This window comes from Gymnodraco acuticeps, unplaced genomic scaffold (assembly GCF_902827175.1).
Source record: "Gymnodraco acuticeps unplaced genomic scaffold, fGymAcu1.1, whole genome shotgun sequence".
Lineage (NCBI taxonomy): Eukaryota > Metazoa > Chordata > Actinopteri > Perciformes > Bathydraconidae > Gymnodraco > Gymnodraco acuticeps.
Window position 1 is genome coordinate 802,844 of NW_022989742.1, and position 12,057 is coordinate 814,900.

The following is a 12,057-nucleotide window of genomic DNA, read 5'->3' on the forward strand; positions in this document are numbered from 1 at the left end:
ACATGTTTTTGCCATCGATTATTTTATCATACTGTTCTGTACAGATGAGACTTTGTCATAGATTTATTTATATGTGTGCCTGTTATTATTTTACCGTCCTGTACAGATGAGACTTTGTAATCAGATGTAGTCTATGTATATATGTTTCTGTGATTTTATACTGAATGTAAAGTAACTGGAAATACCTGTGTGTGTGTGTGTGTGTGTGTGTGTGTGTGCGCGCGTGCGTGTGTGTGAGAGAGAGAGAGAGAGAGAGATCGAGAGAGACTCCTTCTGCAACCTCCCAAACTTTATTTGTATGTGTGCATTGTTATTTGTGCTTGAGCAACATTTTACTTGAACTTTATTTCAATGAAATTAGTTGTAATTATTGTCCTACACAGGCGGCGTTTATCCAGCAGCCACAACATCCATCTGTGCCGGCCCCCAGGTCAAGATCTACTGTGGCTCAAGGGCCTTCGCCAGAGCCATCACCACCAAGGACCAGCAGACCAGCATCACTACAGCTGCCTCCACCTCCATGTGCGGCTGCCACCAGGTCAAGATACACCTCAGCACAAAGACTCCACCACAGCCATCACCTTCAACCCAGCCGGAAAGGAGGTCTCCTATAGCACTTGTACACCCCACCTACACAGCAGCCCATGCACCATCACCCCCATCTTCACAGCAGCCAGACCCACTGTCTTGGAAGACAGACAAAGACCTTGACACTGTCTTGACATTTATAATGAATAGTTGGTTGAAAGTTCTGATGTTCAATATTGTAAATAGCAGAGGTGGGACCAAGTCATTGTTTTGCAAGTCCGAGTCAAGTCTCAAGTCTTTGCGCTCAAGTCCGAGTCAAGTCTCAAGTCATTGTTTTGCAAGTCCAAGTCAAGTCTCAAGTCAGGATGGGCAAGTTCAAGTCAAGTCAAGTCCTAAACTTTGACACAACGAGTCATAAACAAGTCATTATGTGTTTTTCACCAAATGTAATGACATCGATCAACAGAATAATACTTAATAATCAAACAGCTCTTTATTAGTCACATTAATAATTTAATAATCCATTTTCTCTCTGCTGGTAAAGTAACGTGTGTTTTTCTAATTTAAGAGGGATCAGTAAGGTAAGGCTACCGTGACGGTTTGATTCAGAAGGAGTTTAATGTATAAGATCCCTGATGTTGAGGTAACCAGAATGTTTATTTCCACTGTGTACAACATGTTATAAGGGGCCCACAATCTATCTTTATGCAAGGGATAATGTGCAGCGAGGCGGTCTCTATGGGGAAAAGAACACCTGCATCTAGATCCCTCTGCAGGTGGTACTTTAAGTATATTTTGATGCTAATACTTTTGTACTTTTACTTGTAACATTTTGAATGCAGGACTTTTTATTGTACAGGGTTCCTGCAGGTTTCGCCAACTCAAATTTAAGACTTTTTAACACCTTTTTAAGACCACTTTGAATAGAATTTAAGACCTATTTCACGGCAATAAAGTATGAAGGAAAATGTATATAAAGAAGAAATACGTCCCATAATCACTTACAAAGTAAATGTATTCATGTTCAACATAAGAACAATGACTGAACACAACAGCGTAACAGTACAGAACTGTGTTAGCGTGTTAGACAAAAAGTGTGTGTATGTGTGTGCGCTTGAGTGTGTGTGTGTGTGTGTGTGTGTGTGTGTGTGTGTGTGTGTGTGTGTTAGGGCTGTGCAATTAATCATATTTTAATCGCAATTACGATTTTGGCCTGCCACAATTACGAAAACAACATAATCGGAAAAAACGATTATTTTGCTTTGCTAGGTTGTGACAGTGCACCACAACATATTTGATCTAATGAATTTTTTAGTAATGTATCATTTATTTAATTAATTTTTGTATTAGTTTTTCAGTTGAATTATACGTTCAGGGTAATCAACAGTTAAACATATACTGTTCAAATTATTATTTGTTTTAAAGTTCAATAAATGGATGTTTTCAAAGTCAATGAATAATCATATTTAATAAACGTGATATTAATTATTGACCAACATAATCTTGATTATTGCCATAATCGAGCAGCCCTAGTGTGTGTGTGTGTGTGTGTGTGTGTGTGTGTGTGTGTGTGTGTGTGTGTGTGTGTGTGTGTGTGTGTGTGTGTGTGTGTGTGAGAGAGAGAGCTATATTCAGAGCTCTGCTGCCTTGGCTACACTATTTCATCGTTGCTGTTGTATGATTGGTGTTTAGCTACGGTATTTAGCGTCTACAGCACCTCCGCTTTTAGGGTTGACGTAGACCCAAACTTCGCCCGGAGGTCCCCCGGTGTTGTTGCGGGAGCTGCTGCACTAGCTAACACTCCACTAGCTAACGCTACATTAGCAAAACAAACGCTAATTTATTTTGCAAAAGGTGCAGCGGGCTTCAAACACGTTCCCTCCACTGGTTTCAACCAAGCACTAAATTAGATGTGTTCCAACAAAATACGGTTGAACTGACACTTCCCCATATTTATTTGTAAGTAGATTCGAAGATAGGCTACATGAGCTGAAGCTTGGTTGCTAGGTTACTAGCTGGGTGTTCTCCAATAAGGGGCCGGGGGAAACAAAGTTAGTGATTACTGGTTCCATGTTGATTTAATTCAATACAAATTGTTGGGGGGAACTGAAAGGCTATTACCGTACTGGTTACTTTGCAGCCCGGACATTTCCCCCAAAACACATTTAGACGCTATCGCAACATAGAAGTATCTTTCAAATCCGATAATTTTTAAGACCTTCTGAATCATATTTAAGACCTTTTTAAGGCCTTAAAAACCCTGCTCTGAAGGTTATTTTCATTTTACAAATCCTGCACTCAGCTTTGTTTTCTCCAATATCATTGAAAAGCAGCCAGATGCTGCTTCTTTTTTCGGTTTTCGCTCATTTCTTGACTTTTTCCGACGCGCTTGCAATTAAATCCGTCTCCCCGTCGCTCTGTGCAGCTGGCCTGTACCACTACACATGCTGTACCCCCCACCCTTCTTTCACATAATGGTATGATCCTAGTGTGTCCTCGCATATGATTGGCCGCATGGTGGGCCAGCTAAATAAAGACCCGCCCCTGCCTGCAAGGATTCTCAGCAAGAGTAGGAGCGGCTGAAGATTCTGCTTTCCCCGACGGGAGTCTGCTCTTCTAGCGGCAGCTCGCGATCGGCGTGTTGGAGACCTCTGAATTAAAGTAGCAAGTCACCTCAAGTCAGAAGGCTCAAGTCCAAGTCAAGTCCCGAGTCATTGGTGTTCAAGTCCAAGTCGAGTCGCAAGTCTTTTGTGATGTTGTCAAGTCGAGTCTCAAGTCATCAAATGTGTGACTCGAGTCTGACTCGAGTCCAAGTCATGTGACTCGAGTCCACACCTCTGGTAAATAGTGAGATTTTCCAGTTTCTTATATTTATATAAATAGTTGGTTGAAAAAAACATATTTGTTTGAATGCTCAATTTGTATTTGTACACATCACATGAACCTTGGTATGTAATATGAAGTCATTATTCAGTCCTGATGTATCTCAGTCCATGCTGTGGTGAAAGTAGAGTGATAAACACCTATTTTACTCAAAATTTGAATTTAATGTTTTTCATTTTAGACATGAATAACACATTTATATACAGTGTAATTCAAATATTTCACTGCTTTTGTGACACCAAAACAATTCGATCACATGAGTAAATTTGTGTTTTCACAAGAGTTTTGAAGATTTTCCAAAAATCGGATTTCACATTTTAAGCTTTTGAGCTACTTATCTCATCAAACAGTGCTCTAAGGTGAGCAATATGCATATATAGCAAGACCAGAGATTGTCCTGGACATTTTGATATTTAACACATGGGGTGCCATGTTAGAAGAAATACATTTAAAAGGTGATTTAAGAAAACATCTAAAAATCGAGAAAATACCCTTAGACTCCAGAGGGTTAAGCATAAATGTAAAAAAAAAAAAAAACCTGCAAGTTGCTCTTTCACAACGCTGCTGCATCAGTTAAGCTTTGTGCAGGCTGCTGAGCAGACATGATGGAATGGAAATAATCGCAAACGGAAAGACGAAAAATATTGTTTTCGCTTTTTTGAAATTCGCGGTTCTTCGCTGTTTTTTTTAAACGACTTCCTTTTCAACTGAGATGCCTTCCCTTTCAACTGAAATCCCTCTCACACAACATACTGAAATCCCTCTCACACAACATACTGAAATCCCTCAAACAACATACTGAAATCCCTCTCACACAAAATACTGAAATCACATTTCATGTGTGTGTGTGTGTGTGTGTGTGTGTGTGTGTGTGTGTGTGTGTGTGTGTGTGTGTGTGTGTGTGTGTGTGTTTCACATATGTATTAGAACATTTCATATGTGTGTATGTATGTGAGTGCGTTTCACATGTGTATAATATATGAGTGAGTTTCATGTGTGTGAGTGCATTTCATATGTGTGTGTGAACGGTATTTCTGAATAATGTCCCGTATGGCCCATCGTATGAGGGGCCGTGTAGGCCAAAATTCAAACTCACCTCACACACACACTACTGAAAACATCTGGCCTTGCACACACACTACTGAAATCCTCTCACATTCACTACTGAACACCTCACACACACACTACTGAAAACATCTGGCCTTGCACACACACTACTGAAATCCTCTCACATTCACTACTGAACACCTCACACACACACTACTGAAAACATCTGGCCTTGCACACACACTACTGAAATCCTCTCACATTCACTACTGAACACCTCACACACACACTACTGAAAACATCTGGCCTTGCACACACACTACTGAAATCCTCTCACATTCACTACTGAACACCTCACACACACACTACTGAAAACATCTGGCCTTGCACACACACTACTGAAATCCTCTCACATTCACTACTGAACACCTCACACACACGCTACTGAAAATTAACGTCATACACACACTATTGAAATCCTCTCACATTCATTACTGAACACCTCGCACACACACTACTGAAAATTAACCTCACACACACACACTCCTGAAAAATATTTTACTGAAAGGTTCTCAGTAGGGAATGTGCATGTGTTTCACCTATGTGTGTGTGAGGGGATTCTTGCTGTAACGGAAGTAATTATAATGTAACGGAAGTCATTCTAATGTAACGAAAGTCATCTGCTAGTGGGTCTCTTTGCTAGCCCCGTTAGCTTCATTAGCTCCAGGCTGCTACTCTTACGTGTTTGTTGTGTTGATGCCTGGTGGAGTATTCTTCATTGAAATATCGCACTTATCTTATGGCTCTGCGGTTCAAACAGACCGTCCATGAATGCAGTTTATTCGGTAAGTAAAATTCAAGCACTTTATTTCTTACTTGTCTTTTTATTCAGCTAACAAGCGAGACGAAGCTACATCTGTGCTAACGATGCTATCCGTAGCATACAAGTTAAAACATAATAGAGAAGTGTAAAACATTAAGAAGGATTATACTGTAAAACATAAGGCTTCTCGGTGAGGTTGGTAAAATAAGGTCATGCTTGTACATTAGTTAGTTTGCTAGTTAGGTAACTATGCATTGTTATTGTTAATTTAAAATAGCTATGCTCGACGATACAGACAGCTAGCGTTACATTAGTGTTGAAGAGCAGAGTACTGTATGAGATTAACCCATAGATTAACCTCACTATAAGATCTGTGTATCTTAAAAATATGAATCTCACATTTCCAGTTGGTTCCAGAAATAACGTTAACGTAGATATTGCAATATGGTTTGTTGAGCTGGAGTTGATTATTGAAGCTTACTGGTTAACGTTCATCATATTAAACGAACGAACCCAAACGTTGTTGTTTTTATTAATATTATTACCAATACTTACTTAGCATTTTATTATCATTACACTGGAGAAACCGATTTATTGTGGCAGCAGAACGTGAACATGTAACTTAATGCCTGCATTTGAGGACGAAAAATAGCTCAGTCAATGCTTTAGGGACAAGGAAATGATTTGTTTAAATATTAGATATGACGTTATGTGCAGTGGCGGCGGGTCATTAGGGGCAGGTGGGGCACAGCCCCACCTAGTGTCAGAAGAAAGTATTACAAATAATGATTACAAAAAAATACTAAAAAATAAATAAAAAAACATATAAAATATATTTTAAGGTCATGTTTAATAATCTGATTCGTCTGTACATTTCTGTTTTAGTCTGTGTTCTTCTAATTAGTGTCTAGAGTGCCGTTTTGAGCTGTTTAGAGCCATGTGGGACAAAACCCGATCCTGCCCTTCCCTCTCACAGTCTAAGTGAACGGTGATTGTAAAAACTACACTGCGCATGCTCAGAGTATTTTTCTATTGAATGTGTGTGGCAAAAAAATAATGACCGTAGGGGCAGAGTGCTCCCATCCCCACCATACGTCATCTCACATAATTCAGAATTGATTGGCTGTAAGTACTCACGTGTGCAGTGCTGCGAAACGTCACGTGTAGTTTGAAGAGGAGACGAGAGAGCAGCATATAGCTAACATCACCAGCGATTAAAAGAAGTAAAAAACTGAAAGAAAATGAATGAAGTTGACCATTTACTGGAGCACACATTTGAGACACTTAGCCCACCATCCACCGGATTTCCAAATGGTCCAGACTGCGGGCAAAGTTAAACGTGGGTTTAACGCTGAGTGGTTTGCTAAAAAGAAATGGCTAACGGCGAGCATCCAGAAGAATTCCCTCTTTTGCTTTCCTTGCCTGCTTTTTGGTGAAGATCAAGGTACTTGGTCGAGGACAGGTTACAAGGACTTAAGCATCTTTCGGAGAGGACAATGAAGCATGAGAGCAGCAACAGTCATTTGGAAAATGCCGTAAAATTGGGATTACTTGGAAGGGTGAATGTTGCAGCTCAGATTGACAGCGCCTACAGACGTGGCATTGATTCTCATAATAGGAAGGTGGAAGAAAACAGGTACGTGCTTGGTCGGATCATCACCTGTATTAAACTGTGTGGGAAATGTGAGACAGCACTGCGGGGCCACAACGAGTCGGCGGACTCTCTGAATCCAGGGATATTCAGGTCAATTTTCGAGACAATGTGTGAGGCTTCAACGGCACTACGAAGCTCAGCTTGTTTTCAAAGGGACATCAAGCACCATACAGAATGAACTCTTGGACTGCATGTATGATGTGTACAGGGAGGAAATAGCCAAGCAAGTGGACAACACATCATTTGTTGCCGTTCAGGCCGACGAGACAACCGATGTCTCCTGTAAATTGCAAATGGTGATTGTGCTGCGATACATTATGCCTGACCTCACAGTTACAGAGCGTTTTTTGGAGTTTGTGGAAGTAAAGGACAAAACTGGTGTAGGTCTCTCTAACAGCATCAAGGCTGTTCTGGAACCCCTGAAGCTGAAAGAAAAGCTAATCGCTCAGACCTATGACGGGGCGGCCGTCATGAGCGGTAACGTGCGCGGGGTACAGACGGTGATGAAGGAGATGTACCCAAACGCTCAGTTTGTTCACTGCTACGCCCACCAACTGAACCTGACCCTGCAGCAACTGTGTTCAGCAAGGATGAGCATCCTGAAGGGGTTTTTTTGCAGATCTAACTGCTTTTTTCCACTTTTTTCTCCGGTGCTCCAAAACGTGTTGCAGCTCTTGCAGAGGCAACACAGAGACGCATCCCACGGCCACCGGCTGTGAGATGGAACTTTAAAAGCAGAACTGTGAACGCGGTTTGGGAGACCCGAGATGCACTACTTCAGTGTATGAAGCATATACGCGCACAACCAGGATGGGATGCGGTCACCATAAGTGAGGCATACGGCCTGTCAAAGAAACTGCGGGGACCGAGCATTTATGCAGCTCCTGGAGTTTTTTTCGTTGCTTATGCCAGAAGTGGATGTTCTATACAACACTCTGCAAAAACGAAGCATCGATGCACCTGGGATCAACAGCGCGCTCTGCCGTTTCAAGGAAAATGTTCAGAAAATGAGGCAGAAAACTGATGCATTGGCCGCCACTGCTCATGATGGAACAGACGAGCCAGGCCGACGAGTCAGCAGCACAGCGCCGGTGATGAAGGAGGCTTGTGACACAGTCATCTCACAGGTGGAACAGAGGTTCTCACAGAGTGACCATTTGATCGCTGCAAAGCTTGTTGACAGCTCATTCTTCCCACAGCATGTCCTGTCATTTCCTACACCTGAGCTTGACTGCGCCGTGAAACTGGCCTGCGTTGGGAAACAAGGAGAAGTTGAAGTCTGAGCTGACCGCGCTCTACCGCCACAGTGAGCTTCACACTGGAAACACTGCCCTGTCTCTGTTGAAATCCATTCACGAGAACAACTTGGAGGAAACGTTTGCTGAGACTGTTATTTTGGTCAAAATAATAGTGACAACTCCGATGACGATATCCGAGTCAGAGAGGAACTTTTCCACCCTCAAAAGGATAAAGACTTTCACTCGCAACACCATGGGACAGCCGCGACTTAACGCATTGGCCATGCTTTCAATTGAAAGCCAGTTGATCCAGCAACTACAGGACTTCATCCCCAAAGTGATAGACACATTCTGTCAGAGGAAGGACCGCCGTGCCGCTTTTCTTTTCAAGTGAGCCTTCAGCTTTGGTAAGTTCATTTATGTCATATATTTTGTTGATCTTCTGTGTTTTGCCTCTGCTGGATCGATTGATATTGTGACCTCGATGATGAGTGTCTGTGTTTTCCTTATATTTACAGTCTATGGTGTTTTAATGCTAAAGCATTACGGTTGTTGTTATTGTTAAGAATTACTTTGTGATGGTGACCTTTACTCCATGTATGAAGGTGCATTACTATGATATCCCCACGCTGTGTACGTAAATGTATGCGCTCACAGTGTTGCTCCTGTGGTCTTCAGTATGTAATTTGACACTCCCCCTCTCTCTCTCTCCTCCCCCCCTCTCTCTGTCCCCCCCCTCTCTCTCTCTCTCTCTCTCTCCCCCGACCTCTTTCTGCCCCCCAGTTTTGTACACCTAGAAACGCCACTGGTTATGTGTGCTTCTGTGACAATGAAGCTTATTCATTGCATTACATTTGTTGAAGATGTTTGTCTTTTACCCTTATGTGTGTGTTACACATGAATGTGAATATGGCATAGGACCAGGGCCGGACTGGGACAATATGTCAGGCCGGGAATTATACACCATACATACAATACATACATACAAATCTATAAATGCCTTAAGGTTTCTAAAATATACAATATGTGGTAAATTCAACAGTGGATCCAGCAAAGATTCACATTTTTGCATGATTTTTGTTATTGATTTGTTGCTGTTACTTAATTATACTTTTAATAAATTCAAGTCAAGCTTAGTTACATGTGATGGTAGCTATATGCTCTTACCTGTGTGCCTCCTCCGCAACCAGACTGTATTCAAACTCTCAAGTACCAGTTATATCTACTTTAAACAATTAAAAAGACAAAATCAACTACATTTATTGATATACCAATCTTTATTTTTGGGGCCTCTTCTTCTTTTAAATTAAACTTTCAGACGTGAGATATTGAAATACAGTAATAGTTTTGTCTATTTAAAAAAGAATGAGCCATTCCTTACAGTTAACTTCATATTTCTTATTGTCTAAAGCATTTATGACACACATTTCCCCCTCATATTCACAGTGTGGATCAATTGAGACAGCGTGCAGAGACTTTGGGAGAAACCTCAGCATGACGGATGTCCTGTCTGTGGGTTTGGCTGGAGAGGACTGAGGTGGAGAGGTCTTTCTTTGGGAGGAGGCCCAGGCCTGATGAAGAAACCCCCTAACTGCATCTGTGAGCACATACTGGGCTCAGCTGTCACAAACAAATGATGGTCCTGTTTGACTTTGTGTTCACAATAAAAGTGTAGTTTCTTAGTGAATGTCCTGTATTGGTCTTTAATCTGAAATCAGCTTTTCATTTTCTTCTTGCCCCTCTGAGAAAACGGTGAGGCAGTTGTGTCCTTCAGGTATGTCCTTTCCTAACAGAAATGACAAGAAACATGACATTATTGCAGAGCAAGTGTGTTATTTATGAAAGGTTTGTTTATTTAGCGGCTGTAGAAATATTGTATTTTTTTAATTTTAATGTGTTTTTTTAATTCATCACTTTGTACTACAAAGATAATCAGATTATGAATGAACAGTCTGCAGTTAATCAACATTAAAATATCTTATTAAATAATATTCAACTGCTCCGTTGTCTCACTGTAAGAACCACTTTTACCACGTCTTTTACAGACAATATGTAGAGACAAATGGTAGCAATTCTCAATGTAAAATAATAATTGCCTTAAATACATTGAAATGTGAAAGCTGATTATAGTTGTTACTTTATTTAAACCAGAATGTTTCTCGATTCTTTGTACAGTATGAAAGGAGTCTTTGTACCTTTGAGTCCATGCTGAAGTTCACTGATGTTAGGAATAGGTCTGTCTCTCGTGGTCAGCATCCTCTGGTCTGTCTGCATCACCTGGAAACTTTAAACAAACAGATGTATATGTAAAGTAACAATGTGTTGGTCACAGACTTTTTTTACATGCAAATGTCATGTGATAATCTTTTTGTTATCCTTAAAAAAAGTGCTGGATATCAAAGCCCTTACTGTGTCTTATCAGTTGGATTGTGTATTATTGTATAGTTGGGGTCCTTTTTATTTCAGAATCGTTTTTCATGAGACAGTCAATTTAAATATTTGTCCTATGCCATATTCACATTCATGTGTAACACACACGTAAGGGTAAAAGACAAACATCTTCAACAAATGTAATGCAATGAATAAGCTTCATTGTCACAGAAGCACACATAACGTCATATATAATATTTAAACAAATCATTTCCTTGTCCCTAAAGCATTGACTGAGCTATTTTTCGTCCTCAAATGCAGGCATTAAGTTACATGTTCACGTTCTGCTGCCACAATAAGTCGGTTTCTCCAGTGTAATGATAATAAAATGCTAAGTAAGTATTGGTAATAATATTATTAAAAACAACAACGTTTGGGTTCGTTTGTTTAATATGATGAACGTTAACCAGTAAGCTTCAACAATCAACTCCAGCTCAACAAACCATATTGCAATATCTACGTCAACGTTATTTCTGGAACCAACTGGAAATGTGAGATTCATATTTTTCAGATACACAGATCTTATAGTGAGGTTAATCTATGGGTTAATCTCATACTCTGCTCTTCAACACTAATGTGACGCTAGCTGACTGCATCGTCGAGCATAGCTATTTTAAATTAACAATAACAATGCATACAGTTACCTAACTAGCAAACTAACTAATGTACAAGCATGACCTTATTTTACCAACCTCACCGAGAAGCCTTATGTTTTACAGTATAATCATTCTTAATGTTTTACACTTCTCTATTATGTTTTAACTTGTATGCTACGGATAGCATATTTAGCACAGATGTAGCTTCGTCTAGCTGAATAAAAAGACAAGTAAGAAATAAAGTGCTTGAATTTTACTTACCGAATAAACTGCATTCATGGACGGTCTGTTTGAACCGCAGAGCCATAAGATAAGTGCGATATTTCAATGAAGAAGAATACTCCACACAACAAACACGTCCGAGTAGCAGCCTGGAGCTAATGAAGCTAACGGGGATAGCAAAGAGACCACTAGCAGATGACTTCCGTTACATTAGAATGACTTCCGTTACAGCAAGAATGACTTCCGTTACAGCAAGAATGACTTCCGTTACAGCAAGAATCCCCTCACACACACATAGGTGAAACACATGTACATTCCCTACTGAGAACCTTTCAGTAAAATGTTTTTCAGGAGTGTGTGTGTGAGGTTAATTTTCAGTAGTGTGTGTGTGAGGTGTTCAGTAGTGAATGTGAGAGGATTTCAGTAGTGTGTGTGTGTGAGGCTTAATTTTCAGTAGTGTGTGTGTGAGGTGTTCAGTAGTGAATGTGAGAGGATTTCAGTAGTGTGTGTGTGTGAGGTGTTCAGTAGTGAATGTGAGAGGATTTCAGTAGTGTGTGTGTGTGAGGTGTTCAGTAGTGAATGTGAGAGGATTTCAGTAGTGTGTGTGTGAGGTGTTCAGTAGTGAATGTGAGAGGA

At 40.5% G+C, this 12,057-nt stretch overlaps 2 long non-coding RNA genes across 2 annotated transcripts; one reads left to right on the forward strand and one right to left on the reverse strand.

The window, feature by feature from the left end:
- Positions 1 to 5,193: 5,193 nt before the first annotated feature.
- LOC117535392 lies at positions 5,194 to 9,860 on the forward strand. Its single transcript, XR_004567446.1, has 2 exons — positions 5,194 to 5,303; positions 9,620 to 9,860. It is a non-coding gene; the product is annotated as an uncharacterized LOC117535392 (long non-coding RNA).
- On the reverse strand, positions 9,672 to 11,489 carry LOC117534887. The gene is made up of 3 exons (XR_004567372.1): positions 11,461 to 11,489; positions 10,369 to 10,457; positions 9,672 to 9,959 (listed from the first exon to the last, which is right to left on the reverse strand). It is a non-coding gene; the product is annotated as an uncharacterized LOC117534887 (long non-coding RNA).
- Between the last annotated feature and the right edge of the window lie 568 nt (positions 11,490 to 12,057).